The sequence below is a fragment of the Eptatretus burgeri genome, chromosome 1, assembly GCF_056783735.1.
Source record: "Eptatretus burgeri isolate ZD-2024b chromosome 1, Ebu_testis_v1, whole genome shotgun sequence".
Classification (NCBI taxonomy): domain Eukaryota; kingdom Metazoa; phylum Chordata; class Myxini; order Myxiniformes; family Myxinidae; genus Eptatretus; species Eptatretus burgeri.
This window is the reverse complement of record NC_140961.1, coordinates 109479471-109498717: the sequence shown is the minus strand read 5'-3', so window position 1 is coordinate 109498717 and position 19247 is coordinate 109479471. Positions and strand designations below refer to the sequence as shown.

Genomic DNA, 19247 nt, shown 5'->3' with positions numbered 1-19247 from the left:
ATTTTCCCCATTGGACTACCGTATTGCATTTCGGAATGGTAGCGGGCTTTTTGATAGCCGATAAAAGAATCGGATCCAGTGAGGTCTCGCGATAATACCCCGCTCGGTTATCCCAGAACAGAACGAACCGCTTAAGCGATTCGTGTCCAAGCAGACCTCGCTGAGGTACGGTCTCTCGGTAGGCTGCCTGTGCGAATAATTAGGTATATCGACAATTCGGCGATTGACCCTGTCGCGCGCGGGTAGAATATTGACTAGGCCGTGGTGTGCGCTTGGAGCACACCCGTGACTAGTTTTCGGTGTTGTTCCGGAAAGTCGCGACTGAATTATCCGTCCGGTGGGTGTACGGCCGCGATTCATCTAAAAAGCGGCTGTCCGCACGCCGGCGGGCGCGAATTCGAAACAATATATTTGTACATTCTTTATCGATGTACTCAATATAATTGTACATTCTTTATCGATGTACTCAATATAATTGTACATTCTTTATTGATGTACTCATTATAATTGTACATTCTTTATCGACGTACTCACACTCTAATTGTACATTCTTTATAGATGTACTCACAATTTAATTGTACATTCTTTATCGACGTACTCACAATTTAATTGTACATTCTTTATCGATGTACTCACAATCTAATTGTACATTCTTTATTGTTGAACTCACTCACAGTCTAATTGTACATTCTTTATATATGGACTCACAATCTAATTGTGCATTCGTTATTGATGTACTCACAATATAATTGTACATTCTTTATAGATGTACTCACAATACAATTGTACATTCTTTATCGACGTACTCACAATCTAATTGTACATTCTTTATTGTTGAACTCACTCACAGTCTAATTGTACATTCTTTATATATGGACTCACAATCTAATTGTGCATTCGTTATTGATGTACTCACAATATAATTGTACATTCCTTATAGATGTACTCAAAATATAATTGTACATTCTTTATCGACGTACTCATAATCTCATTGTACATTCTTTATCGACGTACTCACAATCTAATTGTACATTCTTTATTGATGTACGCACAATCTAATTGTACATTCTTTATCGACGTACTCACAATGTAATTGTACATTCTTTATCGACGTACTTTCAATCTAATTGTACATTCTTTATCGAAGTTCTCACAATCTAATTGTACATTCTTTATCGACGTACTCACAATCGAATTATACATTCTTTATAGATGTACGAACAATCTGATTGTACATTCTTTATCAACGAACACACAATCTAATTGTAAATTCTTCATCGACGTTCTCACAATGTAATTGTACATTCTTTATTGAAGTTCTCACAATCTAATTGGACATACTTTATAGATGTACTCACAATCTAATTGTACATTATTTACTGATGTACTCACAATATAATTGTACATTCTTTATTGACATACTCACAATCTAATTGTACATTCTTTATCAACGAACTCACAATCTAATTGTGCATTCTTCCTTGAAGTTCTCACAATCTAATTGTACATACTTCATAGATGTACTCAGAATCTAATTGTACATACTTTATAGATGTACTCACAATCGAATTTCACATTCTTTATCAACGTACTCACAATCTAATTGTCCATATTTATTGACGTGCTCACAATCTAATTGTCCATTCTTTATTGACGTACTCACAATCTAATTGTACATTCTTCATCAATGAACTCACAATCTAATTGTACATTCTTTATTGACGTGCTCACAATCTAATTGTACATTCTTTATTGACGTACTCACATTCTCATTCTCCATACTTTATTGACATGCTCACAATCTAATTGTACATACTTTATCAACGTACTCACATTCAAATTGTGCATACATTATCGACGTACTCACATTTCGAATTGTACATCCTTTATCAACGTACTCACATTCAAATTGTACATTCTTTATTGAAGTACTCACAATCTCATTGTACATTCTTTATTGATGTACTCACTATCTAATTGTACATTCTTTATCGACGTGCTCACATTCTAATTGTACATTATTTATTGAGGTGCTCACATTCTAATTGAACATACTTTATAGACGTACTGCATTCTAATTGTACATACTTTTAGACATACTCACAATGTAATTGTACATACTTTATCGACGTACTCACATTCGAATTTTACATACTTTGTCGACGTACTCACATTCGAAATGTAATACTTTATCGAGGTACTCACATTTCGAATTGTACATCCTTTATCAACATACTCACATTCGAATTGTACATTCTTTATTTTCGTACTAACTATCTAATTGTACATTCTTTATTGACATACTCACAATCTCATTGTACATTCTTTATTGATGTACTCACAATATATTTGTACATTCTTTCTCGACGTACTCACAATCTCATGGTACATTCTTTATAGATGTACACACAATATAATTGTACATTCTTTATCGAAATACTCACAATTTAATTGTACATTCTTTATCGACGTACTTTCAATCTAATTGTACATTCTTTATCGAAGTTCTCACAATCTAATTGTACATTCTTTATCGACGTACTCACAATCGAATTATACATTCTTTATAGATGTACGAACAATCTGATTGTACATTCTTTATCAACGAACACACAATCTAATTGTAAATTCTTCATCGACGTTCTCACAATATAATTTTACATTCTTTATCGATGTACTCACAATATAATTGTACATTCCTTATAGATGTACTCAAAATATAATTGTACATTCTTTATCGACGTACTCATAATCTCATTGTACATTCTGTATCGACGTACTCACAATCTAATTGTGCATTCTTTATTGATGTACGCACAATCTAATTGTACATTCTTTATCGGCGTACTTATGATGTAATTGGACATTCTTTATCGACGTACTTTCAATCTAATTGTACATTCTTTATCGACGTTCTCACAATCTAATTGTACATTCTTTATCGACGTACTCACAATCGAATTATACATTCTTTATCAACGTACTCACAATCTAATTGTCCATACTTTATTGACGTGCTCACAATCTAATTGTCCATTCTTTATTGACGTACTCACAATCTAATTATACATTCTTCATCAATGAACTCACAATCTAATTGTACATTGTTCATCTACATTCTCTCAATATAATTTTACATTCTTTATTGACATACTCTCAATCTAATTGTGCATTCTTCATCGACATTCTCACGATCTAATTGTATATTCTTTATTGACGTGCTCACAATCTAATTGTACATTCTTTATTGACGTACTCACATTCTCATTGTCCATACTTTATTGACATGCTCACAATGTAATTGTACATACTTTATCAACGTACTCACATTCAAATTGAACATTCTTTATTGACGTACTCACATTGTCATTGTCCATACTTTATTGACATACTCACAATGTAATTGTACATACTTTATCGACGTACTCACATTCGAATTGTACATACTTTATCCACGTACTCACATTCGAATTGTAATACTTTATCGAGGTACTCACATTTCGAATTGTACATCCTTTATCAACATACTCACATTCGAATTGTACATTCTTTATTGACGTACTAACTATCTAATTGTACATTCTTTATTGACATACTCACAATCTCATTGTACATTCTTTATTGATGTACTCAAAATATATTTGTACATTCTTTATCGATGTACTCAATATAATTGTACATTCTTTCTCGACGTACTCACAATCTAATGGTACATTCTTTATAGATGTACCCACAATATAATTGTACATTCTTTATCGATGTACTCACAATCTAATTGTACATACTTTATCGATGTACTTACAATCTAATTGAACATTCTTTATTGATGAACTCGCAATCTCATTGTTCATTCTTTATATATGGACTCACAATCTAATTGTGCATTCTTTATTGATGTACTCAAAATATAATTGTACAATCGTTATTGATGTACTCACAATATAATTGTACATTTTTTTATAGATGTACCCACAAACTAATTGTACATACTTTGGAGATGTACTCACAAACTAATTGTACATTCTTTATTGACGTACTCATAATCTAATTATCCATTCTTTATTGACATACTCATAATCTAATTGTACATTCTTTAGTGACATACCCATAATATAATTATACATTCTTTATTGACATACTCAGAATCTAATTGTACATTCTTTGTTGACGTATTCACAATCTAATTGTACATTCTTTATTGATGAACTCACAATCTAATTATGCATTCGTTATTGATGAACTCACAATATATTTGTACATTCTTTATCGATGTACTCAATATAATTGTACATTCTTTCTCGACATACTCACAATCTCATGGTACATTCTTTATAGATGTACACACAATATAATTGCACATTCTTTATCGACGTACTCAAAATCTAATTGTACATTCTTTATCGAAGTACTCACAATCTAATTGTACATACTTTGTTGACGTACTTACAATCTAATTGTACATTCTTTATTGATGAATTCACAATCTAATTATGCATTCCGAATTGATGTACTCACAATATATTTGTACATTCTTTATCGATGTACTCAATATGATTGTACATTCTTTATCGACATACTCACAATCGAATTGAACATTCTTTATAGATGTACTCAAAATCTAATTGTATATACTTTATCGACGTACTCACATTCGAATTGTCATACTTTATCGACGTACTCACATTTCGAATTGTACATCCTTTATCAACATACTCACATTCGAATTGTACATTCTTTATCGATGTACTCACAATCTAATTGTACATTCTTTGTTGATGTACTTACAATCTAATTGCACATTCTTCATCGACATTCTCACAATCTTATTGTCCTTACTTTATTGTCATGCTCACATTCTAATTGTACATAATTTATTGACGTGTTCACATTCTAATTGTACATTCTTTATTAACGTACTCACAATCTAATTGTCCATATTTTATAGACGTACTCACAATCTAATTTTACATTATTTATTGACATACTCACATTCTAATTGTCCATACTTTATGGACGTACTCACAATCTAATTTTACATTATTTATTGACATACTCACAATCTAATTGTCCATACTTTATAGACGTACTCACAATCTAATTTTGCATTATTTATTGACATACTCACATTCTAATTGTCCATACTTTATAGACGTACTCACAATCTAATTGTACATTCTTTATCAACGAACTCACAATCTAATTGTACCTTCTTCATCTACGTTCTCACAATCTAATTTTACATTCTTTATTGATATACTCACAATGTAATTGTGCATTCTTCATCGACATTCTCACAATCTTATTGTACATTCTTTATTGACGTGCTCACAATCTAATTGTACATACTTTATAGACGTACTCACATTCTCATTGTCCATTCTTTATTTACATGCTCGCAATCTAATTGTACATTCTTTATTGATGTACTCACAATCTAATTGCACATTCTTTGTTTATGTACTCACAATGTAATTGTCCTTACTTTATTGTCATGCTCACATTCTAATTGTACATACTTTATTGACGTTTTCACATTCTAATTGTGCATTCTTTATTAACGTACTCACAATCTAATTGTACCTTCTTCATCTACGTTCTCACAATCTAATTTTACATTCTTTATTGATATACTCACAATGTAATTGTGCATTCTTCATCGACATTCTCACAATCTTATTGTACATTCTTTATTGACGTGCTCACAATCTAATTGTACATTCTTTATAGACATACTCACATTCTAATTGTACATACTTTATAGACGTAGTCACAATCTAATTTTACATTCTTTTTTGACATACTCTCAATCTAATTGTACATTCTTTGTTGACGTACTCACAATCTAATTGCACATTCTTTGTTGATGTACTCACAATCTAATTGTCCATACTTTATTGTCATGCTCACATTCTAATTGTACATACTTTATTGTCATGCTCACATTCTAATTGTACATACTTTATTGATGTGTTCACATTCTAATTGTACATTCTTTATTAATGTACTCACAATCTAATTGTCCATACTTTATAGACGTACTCACAATCTAATTGTACATTCTTTATCAACGAACTCACAATCTAATTGTACATTCTTCATCTACGTTTTCACAATCTAATTTTACATTCTTTATTGACATACTCACAATCTAATTGTGCATTCTTCATCGACATTCTCACAATCTTATTGTACATTCTTTATTGACGTGCTCACAATCTAATTGTACATTCTTTATAGACGTACTCACATTCTCATTGTCCATTCTTTATTGATGTGCTCACATTCTAATTTTGCAGTGCATACTTTTTTGAGATACTTGGTTGAAAAAATAAAAGAGAACGTGTTGCACATGTGTTGGCATTTCTACCACTAGGTGGCGTTTGTGGCCTATGTTAGGACATACTGTACTGTCTGGACAGACAAACAAACAAACAGACAGATAGATGCGAATGCAATACCCTCTCCTTTCGTGAGGGTAATCATAACAATCACAACATGACAATAAAAATAATAACAGCATAATAATACTAATATTAACAATCATAAAATAAATACCAATTGACAATAATAATGATAATAACACGACACCTCTAATAAATTGTGCTTTATGAAATAACTACATATTGTTCTGTTATCAATTACAATCTGTTGGTGTGAACATAATTAAATTGGACCAGGTTCAATTCTATATTCAGCCCATTGGCTGCATCATTACTGAGGCATGGGTGTTGGCATTACTGAAGCATGGGTGTTGGCATTACTGAGGCATGGGTGTTGGCATAACTGAAGCATGGGTGTGAAGATTGCTGAAGCATGGGTGTTGGCATAACTGAAGCATGGGTGTGAAGATTGCTGAAGCATGGGTGTTGGCATAACTGAAGCATGGGTGTGATCATTGCTGAAACATGGGTGTTGGCATTTATTGAAGCATGGTTGTGAGCATTGCTGAAGCATGGGTGTGAGCATTGCTGAAGCATGGGTGTGAGCATTGCTGAAGCATGGGTGTTGGCAATACTGAAACATGGGTGTGAGCAATACTGAGGCATGGGTGTTGGCACTACTGAGGCATGGGTGTTGGCAATACTGAAGCATGGGTGTTGGCAATACTGAAGCATGGGTGTGAGCAATACTGAGGCATGGGTGTTGGCATTACTGAGGCATGGGTGTTGTTCAGAGTGCTGGTGATAACGGGCCTACTCCCCACGAACAAGCCATGTGATAACAATCATGTAATAACAACACATGCTGGCATAAACTTCCTCTAGTTTGACATCCTTCTGTTGGATGGTATACACATTGATGTATCTCCCTGCATGCAAAACACCAGGTTGACAGTTTATAGCTGGGTTGAGATTCAAACCCTGGCGAGAGAGCTCCAAGGCAGTCTCACCTTATCGCTCCAGAAGAATCGTGAAACGAACCCACCTCTCGATTTCCTTTGTCAGACATTGGAAGAGCTTCATTCTCTAGACCTTCTATGCCTCAGCATCAGCCATGACATTTCCAGAGCCAAATACAGCGCAAAACTGGCTTGCAAAGCAAGCCGCAAGACTGGGCATCGTCTGCCGATGCAAGTCTTTCCTTGAAAAATCAGTCTACAAAGCATTTGTCCATAGCTCTCTTCTTTTCAAGGCTTCAAGCAAGCAGTGCACCGCCATCTCTTTCTGACCCATGATCCATATTACACCCATTAATCTTTCTACATCCAACCACCCTACTTGCTAGTTTCAGTGCTTCATCTCTCCCTCCCTCTCCTCTTTTTCTGTTCGTTCATTCCCTTCATGTTTGGTCCACTGTAAATTCTACCCTAGTCTTCCATGAGCCTCACTCCTTCAAAGAAAAAAATGGGAATGTACATTCCTCAAAGCTATATCCTGTCAAAAGCAAGGGGACATAATTATATTTACTCAAAATAGCAAACCACACCTATTTACTCTTGTTTTACTCTATCCTCCCATCCTTCTTTCCCCACTCCTCAAACACCCCACTTCGTTGCCTTCTCTTTGCTATGACCCTCGCTTCCCTTCATTTTATCAATTTTAATTTGTCATTTTCACCATCGCTTACACATATAATATATAGATAGACCTCGAGGATCCATTCACATATCCCTCTTCCATTCCATAATTTCCTTTCTCCCCCTCCTCCTGAATTATTCGATTTTTCCCTCACCTGCATGATGCTACATCTCTTGGGTGGAAGAGGTTACCACATGGTACTACAGCTCAGGTTTCACAATGATCAGAAGTAATGTTCAGCATTAATAATTTCAGACACAACTCTTGTATTGTTTTCCAGAGATTGAAGCTCATGGAAGAACAGACAACAGTGGTTGAGTGGCCATCACATTAACAATTGAGCAAAAGGGAGCTGCAACACAAGGACTGTGGGGTAAGGAATTATCCGACAGGCAATGAAATTAGTGAGGACACATGGATGTGGAAATCATACAGGGAGGTACGAATACACACACACACACACACACACACACACACACACACACACACACACACACACACACACACACACACACACACACACACACACACACACACAAACACACACACACCGTTGCGGGCCGGGGGTCGGGTGAGAAGACCACGAGATGGGGGAAGCTATCTCGGCTCCCACCACACTCCCCGGAATTGTAGGCCATCGCACACGGATAATTCCGTGATGTGGTGGGTCGCTTAACCGACCATAGGCGCCAATAACTCAACCACATGACCTTGGGTCCTCCAGTCTATGGGTTAATCGGGTTACCGAATTAATCATGCGATTTTATTACCGGGGAACACGCCATCGGTACGCCTTGTCCGAACCGGATCACTATACCTGATCGGATCACTTTTCCGGATCGGATGCAGCCGAGCGACACTGCCAAGGACGTACCGGCTAAAAGGAATGGATCGTTGGGAATAAAGTCCCGGCTAAACTAGGATTCGGACCATGCTGGATCAATGGAAGAAAAGACAAAAACGAGCAGGGAACATTCCTAATAATGATGTATTTACAGGCAACTTACAAAAGGGGATACAGAGCAGACTTAACGTTAAAATAATAACAATAATAATGATAACAATAATGATCTTCTGCAGTCTTATTTAAGCAGACAGGCGCCAAGACACACACATACATGCACACACACACACACAGACACAGAAAACCCGATGAAGAGAAAGTGTTGAAACCAGAAGTGAGAGGAGTTGAAGCTACGATCTTGGTACCTTTGTACTTAATTGCACGAATGCGCCACCAATACATTTCTGGGGGGGGGCTCCATGGTGCGGTATCCGACAGCTGGCTCTGGCTTCAGCAGCGCATGTGGAGACCGTGGGTATGAAGGAGGAGCTTGAGTGGAGAAGGGGCAGAGTTCAGAGTGTGTGGATGGAGTGGTAGGCGGGACCAGGTAGCCGAGTGTGTTTAACGTCGTGTGGGCTGAGACAAGGAGGCGGAGTCCAGGCAGCAGGAGGCAGGTCGTGGTGATGACGGGCAGAGAGATGAGGGTGAGCGAGAGGGCGGAGTCCAGGCAGCAGGAGGCGGATCATGGTGATGTCGGGCAGAGAGATGAGAGGGAGAGCGAGAGAAAGGCAGAGGGACCGTCTCTGACCTTTATAAGACTTGCAGCACTGGGCGGGGGACCACCCTGAAGTGAAGCGTCATCACTTGAATCGGGCACTCCGATTGGCCCCAACCCCTCATATGGCCTGCTAACTTTGGCCGGAAACCGCAACACTCTGTTTCCGGCAAGGTCATCTCAGACAGCGAAAATATTCAGCTCCGACCCCAAGACATGTCACGAATCGCCCACACTGAACTTAGGGCGCGAATAGTCCCGCAAAACCCCCCGGGCCGTGCCCTGGCGACCGGCCAAGGGACCCGCATGCCCGTTCGGGCATCCGACCAGCGCTGATCAATGCGCTTGCTCCGCGTGCGCCAACGTGGCCCGCACTGTATACCATTCCCCTGCTCGATCACAGCTTCGCTGGCCATAGAGACGAGCAGACGTTCACCATCCATGGGGAATCCGCTGCTGTCAGCGGAGGCTGAATCCATGCATGTTTGTTCATGTTATGGATAGTGTTATGAATCCATTGTTATGGATAAATCCATGCATGTTTCGCGAGCGGCGTAAGTGTCTGCCTTCGAGCACATTCCATACAGTGCGCCTGGTGTGTATATATATATATATATATATATATATATATATATATATATATATATATATATATATATATATATATATATATATATATATATATATATATATATATATATATATATATATATATATATATATATATATATATATATATATATATATATATATATACCAGGCGTAGTGGCGTGCGCTTGTAATCCGGGTACTCGGAGGCTTGGGTTGGAGGATCGCTTGATGATGGGTGCTCTGCGCTGGGCTGCGCTATGAGAGGGTGTAGAGCAGCCTGGAATCATGGCGAAACCCAATCCTTTTCCCCGTGTCGTAAGAGGCGACCAGGGTTGCATCAGGAAGGGCATCCGGCATAAAACCTATGCCAAATCAGTATGCGGATCATAACGATTGATCCGCCGTGGCGACCCCTAATGGGAAAGACAAACAACAATATATATATGTGTATATATATATATATATATATATATATATATATATATATATATATATATATATATATATATATATATATATATATATATATAATATATCGATCTTTGTTTTTCTTGAACTGATTTTTTTCATCAACCTCTGTCACAACCGGAACCCAACGGGTTCACGGGTCGTCTAGGATATATTATATATATATATATATATATATATATATATATATATATATATATATATATATATATATATATATATATATATATATGTATATCTACTATATAAATGGCAGTCCTGTCTGTCCGTCGGTTTTTTTGTAACGAATAAGCTCCGAGACCAGTGAACCGATCTTGATGAAACTTTACACATATATAGAACTAACATTCAGCTCCAGGATGCGCTAAGTGGCTCTCCATAAAAATGAAAAAAAATGTATTAAAAAGAAATATATATATAAAAATAAAATAAATAAAATTTCCATTAGAAAAAAAAAATGGCTTTCGAATACTGTGCCGGCGTATTAATCATAACAAAAGGCTTCATGGTTAAAAACGCTAGGTTTTTTGAAATACAAAATGTTCGTATTCATTGACTTTTTAAACATACACATTCTCCTCCTGTTATTTGAATTCTCGAACTGCACGCGCACGGCAACAGCGAACTGCTGATCGATCTGCTCATGAAAGAGCCAGGCAAGTGGAGTCAGCTGCAGAGAGAGAAAGAGAGAGAGAGAGAGAGAGAGAGAGAGAGAGAGAGAGAGAGAGAGAGAGAGAGAGAGAGAGAGAGAGAGAGAGAGAGAGAGAGAGAGTCGTCTTACTGCTGATATATCTGCTCATGAACGAGCCAGGAAAGCAGAGTCGGCTGCAGAGAGAGAGAGCGTCGCCTAACTGCAAATAGAGCGTCACACCGACAGGTGAGAGAAGCACAAAACTCACGTTCCAGCTTTCTTGGTCCAGGTTTTGGCAGGACATCAATGACTGTTGCCACTGCTGCTAGAAACATTGAGTGGCTCAAGGCCACCTTCAACTATGACCTCTCTGAGGATTACGGCAGCATAAAGCCTTCCTTCCATAAATCTGAGGAATAAAAGAAGCCTTCCTAATTTTCTCCATACAACTAATGCCTCAGTCTAACTAGCGTGAGGAAAATAGGGCAAATTTCCCGGCTATTACCGGGTACTTCAGCTCGTATGTATATATATATATATATATATATATATATATATATATATATATATATATATATATATATATATATATATATATATATATATATATATATATATATATATGAAAAATAAAGACCCACCCCCATCTCTTACCTGGGAATGGAGGAAATTATCTCTCACTTAATCAATTAAGCCCAGGTGGCGAGGATTATATAAATAAATTGCCCTTGAGCACTCACCTGGTAGTGCCTGGATAAGACAACCAGGGAACCACTGGTGGGCATGGATGACCTTCAAAATATGTAACGGAGAAGAAAGTAAATATCTATGGGTTGTTTTAGCTTACCTGGAACTCGTTCGGAGGAGCTTTTGGGATAGTGCGTTGTCAATCTGTCACTCCGTCCATCCATCCACAAATACTTGCAACTTCTTTTCTGAACCTACACAAATGATTTGGATGAAACTTTAACACAATATTCACAACCATACATGTACCAAAGTTTGTTCATGGCATTAAATAAAAATAAAAATCCGCGTAGGATGCCCAGTCGGCGACTGGCTTTGGAGGCCACGTTGGAGATGTGGCTTTCGCAGGAAAGATTGTGGCAGATAGTGAGGCCCAAAAACTTGAATGAAAGGACTTCTTCAAGTGGATTGCTGCGAAAGTATATGGGGGAGTTCTCCAGACGGTCCTTTCAGAGAGACATTGTGAAGGTGTGAGATTTGTTTGGATTGAGAGATATATTCCAAGTGTTTGACCAGCTTGTGATTTTATCCAGGTCTGCAGAGAGTGAAGAGGTTGCTGCCTGCTTATTAGAGGGATGAGAGATGGTACGGCAGAGGGTGGACTCATCAGCAAAGCGATAAAGAGGATTTTCCAGTGAGTCAGAGTGATCATTGATGAAAATCAGAAAAAGCACAGGGCCGAGACACACTGGCATGAGGAACTGCAGCCTGGACAGGAAGAGGAGATAGAGAATTCCATGAAGAGCCACGCATTAACTGCAACAGGAGAGGAAGTCTGTGAGCCATGAGTGGAGATTCTCTTGGATACCATAGGAAGAGTTTTGTGAGCAGTGCGGGATTGCAGACCATATTGAAAACTCGTGATGTGTAGGGAGGTGGCTCTCATCTCATGTTTGGCATTTAGTCCCTCCATCTATTGTTGGGAAAGTAGAAGCAGCATGTCCAGGGTAGAGACCTGGTCTAAATCCAAATTTATGGACGGATATCAAGTAATTGGAGAAAAGGAAGGATTTGATGTCGAAGCATGATGGATTCCATGACCTTGCGGAATGATTGGGAGAAGGCTGGTTGGTCTGGACTTGCAGGGATCAGTTTTTGCACCTTTTTATGCAGAGCGGTAATGTTTGCTGATTTCCACGCAGGTGCAGATGACCTTGAGTAAATGAGAGGGTGAATAGAACAGAGAGAGGGTGAGCAAGAGCAGCACAGCAGGTTTTCAAAACACAAGGGCTGATGCCATCTTGACCAGTTGCAAAATCTGAGTTTGAGTTTGACAGCAAGCTCTCCACCTTGTCAGGAGAAAAGGACACCGAGTCCAGGAACAGCTGGGTGCGACTTGTTAGGTGGGTACAGAAAGTGATGGGTTTGCGACACAAGATTTTGAAGCAAACACAGAGTTTAGACATTCAGCCTTTTCGCGTGCAGTGTCAGCAGTGCAGCCATTGGAGGTAAGGGAGGGGATGGTGGGAGAACATACACCGGAAACTGACTTTTTGGAGGAGGGAGACTCACCACAAGCTTCAGAGTACCATGGGTGGAAGGAAGGGTAGGACAACTGAAGACGAGATGTGATAAATCTGTGCATGGGAGAGAGAGCAAATTTCATTGAAAAAATTCCCAGGATGAGTTGATGTCATTGAGAGTGGAAATGAGAGACCAGTCTAGAAGTTTGATGGCTGCTTGAAGACCCTGTCAGTCAGCCTGAGTGAAATGCCAGACTCGTCGGCACCGAGCCATAACAATGAATAACATCATTCTCTAATAACAGCGAGAGATGTCCACTTGAACAAGTGTATCGTCAGATGAACCGATTGGAGCAAATGAAGAATAGCAAACATTTTCTGGGAAATTGGACAAAATCAATTTTTTGCGAAATTGGGAAAGGGTAGACGATGAGAGCAGGCAAGACCATGGGGGAGGCGGGAGGGGTGGGGAGAGGGGAAGGATGAGACTGGGTAGTGGTGGGGGAGGGGCAAGATTTGAGGGGTGGGAAGAGGGGGAGGTGTATTGAGTGGAAAGTGAGAGCGTGTTTGAGATATTGAGGAGTGTGCTGAATGAGTGTGAGACATTTCTTCCGTTGGAACGGTGCCCACAAATGTTTGAAAACCATACAGTTTGGGATACCAGATTGGGAACTGTTAGTAAGGCAGAAGACAATGGAGAGATGCTAAAAGAGGTGGTAGGATAGCAGGCAAGATGGGAGGAGTAAGGAGGGGATATAAGAGGGAAGGAGTTCTTCGGAGGTAGATTTAAGGAGGTGGGATGAATTTGCACTGAAGTTGGAAAAAAAGAACGATTAATAATGGAAGATGAACAAGCATTGCAAAATGGGATTTTTTTAACTCATTGGTCAGAGAGTCGTTTAAATACATTGGAAGGTGGATAGCGAGCAGAAGAATTTAGAGAATGGAGGAAGGAAGCTTTGTAACAGGTGGAATTTTTCAACATGGGATGAAAGAAGGGTCGAAAAGAAATCAAGTTTTACAAGATGAGGAGTACGGCAAAGAGAGGAAGGAGAAACATTTGAAGAGACCGTTATGTTTTTTTTCTTTTCTTTTTGAAGATTCGACAAGATTGGGTGGGGGGGGGGGCAAAGTAAAGGAAGAGTTTGAAGAAAAAGTTGTAAAGATGAGTGTTGAGTTCCTTCACAATCAAAGTGGGATTGGAAATATGGAAATGGAAGAAGAAGAAGAAGAAGAAGAAGAAGAAGAAGAAGAAGAAGAAGAAGAAGAAGAAGAAGAAGAAGAAGAAGAAGAAGAAGGAAGAGAAATAGTCTGCAGAGGAAGTCACGTGGTTCCGAGAGGGAAAGGTGAGAAGGGAAAAGTTTATTATTTATTAACTTTTTTATAATTTTATAATTTAAGACAAGAAACAGATTGTATAGTTGGGAGGAAATTGAAGTCGTGGATGAAATAAAAACTGAAGGTGATCAGAAGAAAATACAACAACAAGATTGTAAACACAGATGGGAAGATGAAGAAGGGGAGGCCTCAAGGAAACCTGAAATGAAAAGATTGACGAATACTCATCAATTTGCACAAGTTTTAACACAAAACCAATCTAGAAACACACAGCAAACACGGAAATAACAAAATAACAGTAAAAACGCAACAAAAATGTTCGCGAATCTTATCTTTGAGAAAGTCGGCAGAGCTCTCAAAGGAACCAACCACCGTCGCTCAAGAACTCGAACCGGAAGTGAAACTACATACTCGTTACATATTTTGTGGGTCATCTATGCCTACCAGTGGTTCCCTGGTTCTCTTATCCAGCCCAGGGGATTTCCACTATGTTTTTTTTAATGCCATGACCAAACTTTGGTACATCTAGCGTGATAAAGGTTGTAGGTTGTAGTCACGTTTCATCAAAATTGTGTGTAGTTTCGGAGAAGAAAGCAAATACGTATTTTGGGAGCAAGCCCCCCCATAGAACCCGTTAGATCTCAACTTTTTAAAGGATATGAACAAACTTGAGTACATCACGGGTGATGGTGGTGGTGGTCAACATTTATCGGAATTGTGTGTATAGTATCTGAGAAGAAAGCAAATTAATATTTTGGGGGGCAAACCCTCCGTAGATGCCCTTAGACCCCGATTTTTTTAATGGTTTGAACAATCTCTGGTACATCACAGGTGATGAAGGTGGTGGTCAAGTTTCATTTGAATTGTGTTTATAGTTTCTGAGAAGACAGCAAATACCTCTTTTCGGGGGCAACTTCCTGAACATCCCCTAAGACTCCGATTTTTTTTTTTAATGGTGTGAACAAGCTTTGGTACATCATAGATGATGAAGGTTGTGGTCAAGTTTCTAGGAATTTGTGTGTGGAGTTTAGAAGAAGAAAGCAAATATATATTTTTGTGGGCAACCCCACTGTACACCCCATAAGACCCTGACTTTTTTAATGTCATGAACAATCTTTGGTACATCAAGGGTGATGATGGCTGTTGTCAAGTTTCATTGGAGTTTTGAGTTGTGTGTGTAGCTTCTGAGGAGAAAGCAAATACCTGTTTTAGGAGGCAACCTTCTGCCCCCACCCCCCCCCCCGTCACCCATCAACCCAATTTGATTCTGATTTTTTTTATGGCGTGAACAAGCTTTGACACATCAACGGTGATGAAGGTTGTGATAAAGTTTCATCAAAATCAAATGTGTAGTTTCAGAGAAGTTGCAAGTATTTGTGGACAAACTCATGGACAGATGATGCACCATCCCATAAGCTCCCCAGTGGATGATAAATGGGGCTTCTGGGACACCCATTCACATGAATGGGGAAAACGGGAAAAACTTTCTGACTCAAGCCACAAAAGCCCAAAATAGGAGATTGATTTTCTCCCCACCTATCCCCTTCCCTCCCATAGAAGCAAATGTAAAATTGAGACTATGAAAGATTGAGACTTACTGATTAAAGCACTTCTTCCCCCCAACATAATCACAGTCCTTTTATATTTTCATTCCACCCAAAGAGTAAACCAACAAATATTTGCTCATGTTCTATTTTAGGGAATAACTTAATTTTCTGATAACATTCATTTCCATCGAGTATATTCACAAAGAATAACTTGGAACTTGGTTCTTGGTTTAAGTGTCTTTGTTGAGCAGAAATGAAATGATAAACTTCTCTTAATGCTCTTATTTGACCACCTCCTGAGCCACATATCATTTTGAGATTGTAGTGAATTGTTTTTCCATTGTTCAATTGATAACCATCAAAGTTTTCAGTCCATTCAAGGATATTAATTTTTTTCTTTACATCCTCAAACTTATTTGTAATTAAATTTATCTGCTTATTTGTTTCATCTACTTTTACCCGGTTATTTCTTCAATAAGACTTATTTGATATTTCTCACATTCTTTATGTTTCCCATTGAAATACCAAGGCTGATTACATCTCCACTCTTTGGTTTGGTTATTGCTTGGATCTATCATTTATAAATCAGTAAAAAGACGGCGGTAGCCTGTTAAAATTCCAACCCAATATCTTAACACTTAACACTTATACTTATAACCATAAGGGAGACTATTGATTCCATTCTCTAAAATATATCTTTTATCATCAAAAGCTCCGAATGCTTTCTTATTTATCTCTTCTGTATATAATTGATGTTTATAACTTCTTATTGTATTCATTTTTCTGTACTCTTCCTTCTTTAAGGTTAAACAGTTGTAATAATGTTTAAAGTTTATTGTTTCCTTGATTATATTTTTCTTTATTCCCTTTATCTTCTTATCACACCTTTCAATGTTATTATTATCAATATATGTAAAAGCATAAGACTTTGATCTCAATCCTATAAATTCACTCATGACCTTCCTACCCAATTCATCTTTAAACTTACCAATAACCTTTTTATTCTTCGATGAAAACAACACATCACATGACTTATAATTACTTGTATCATATATATCAATATTATCAATCATATCCTCATATACATCACTTGTCTTAATTTCTAGTATAAAACTATCTGTATCCATATATAACAATGACACATTATCCTTATACTATAATTTAAAATTATTATAGTAATAGTCATACATTTTACGACTTTGACAAGTCAAGAATTGATTTTCCTAAATAAATAGATTTATCCATTTCAACACTCTTTTTTTCAAATGAATAGCACAAAAGTTCTTTGAAAACACCTCCGCTCGCTCAAAACTTGGTCTATTAATTAACTTTGAAGCCTGGTTCCAAGATGTAGCAAGTCTTATGTTTTGTCGATTCCTAACATTTTCCATAGTCTTTCCAAATACAGCATTATTCATTAATTTATAAAAGTCCTTCTCAAAATCTGTTTTTGCTTCTGTTCTCCTTTTTGTATTCAAATCAATATACTTCTTTAACCAATGACTTTGTTCAAACTTCAAAATCCTATGAATTTTCCTCACTCTCAACCCAGCAGATAAATATTGTCTCAAGTTCCTTTGATGCAAAACATAACGTTCTTTATCATTTAATATAGTAAGTTGTTTTTCTGTAGATTTACCTTTTATATTAAATGACTGTTGGTAATCACTTAACCATTCTTTTCTTCGACTTTCTTTATCAGGGGCATAAGGTCGGTCTTTATGTTTGTTATGAAGTTCTTCTGGATATTTTAAATCAACCTCAAAATAATATCCAAATTTAGCTCATCCAATTCTTTTTGAGAGGACACAACAATGTCTTGTAAAACTTTTTCATAATGTTTTTCTTTAACCCATTTAAGTGTTCCATGAGGTAAAGATTGAGACATAACCCACCCATACAAATTGTTAGCATCATAATACATCAGGTAAGAGTTGTCCTCATTATTATTACTAGTACGTGCCCGTATGTGCATGGCCGTACTTGCGTGGCCATACGTGCAAAAAAAAAAACTTTCAAACCGCGTGCCAGAAACAACAACCACACAGGCCGTTCCTTCGCTCTTGCGTGCCCGTACATGCGTGGCCATACGTGCAAAATAAAATAAAAATAAAAAAACTTTCAAACCACGTGCCAGAAACAACAAACACACAGGCCGTTCCTTCGCTCTCGAAATCCATGACTGGATTGGGGCATTGTGTTTATCTATAAATGAGCATAACAAATCGAGAAATTATTATAATACAGTAAGTCATCACTATCTGGAAGTAGTGCGTGCCCGTACGGAATGTTCACATGCATTCCACAAATTATCGCTTGCATTAAAGTAACAACTGCTGTGTTACTTACACACACAGAGTTAATTAAAATCCAAATTAAAATCAAGTTTACCTCCCTGTCTTTGCGAGCCATGACATTCGCTGCCATTGACCATTGCCACTCCTATGCCATGGCAACTAAGACACCCTTTCCCTATCGGCCACGCCTACGCAGCAATGTGTCCTGTCATTGGTTTGGTAAATAAATGGCCGCAGCAACGTGTCCTGTCATTGGTTTGGTAAATAAATGGCCATTACTTGGGAACCACTTGTCCGATTACTATCAAACCTTCAAAAGGCACATACTCAGGCCCCCAGCAATATACCTGGCAAGTTTCAATCAGATCGGACCAGTGGTTGTCGAGAAACAGCGGTCGCAGACACACACACACACACACACACACACACGCACGCACGCACGCACGCACGCACGCACGCACGCACGCACGCACGCACGCACGCACGCACGCACACACACACACACACACACACACACACTGCTGGAATTATAGATAGATAATCAGGAAGATGTTTGTCATTTTCTATACTTGAGATATTCCTCCTCTT

General features: G+C 37.9%; 1 long non-coding RNA gene across 2 annotated transcripts in view; it reads left to right on the top strand.

Annotated features, from left to right (window-relative positions):
- The window catches only part of LOC147035162 (uncharacterized), a 257319-nt gene that overhangs the window by 180433 nt on the left and 57639 nt on the right, over positions 1-19247 (top strand). For both annotated transcript variants that reach the window (XR_015061556.1, XR_015061558.1), the window contains exon 4: positions 8299-8391. This is a non-coding gene — a long non-coding RNA (uncharacterized LOC147035162). The remainder of the gene's footprint in view (positions 1-8298; positions 8392-19247) is intronic.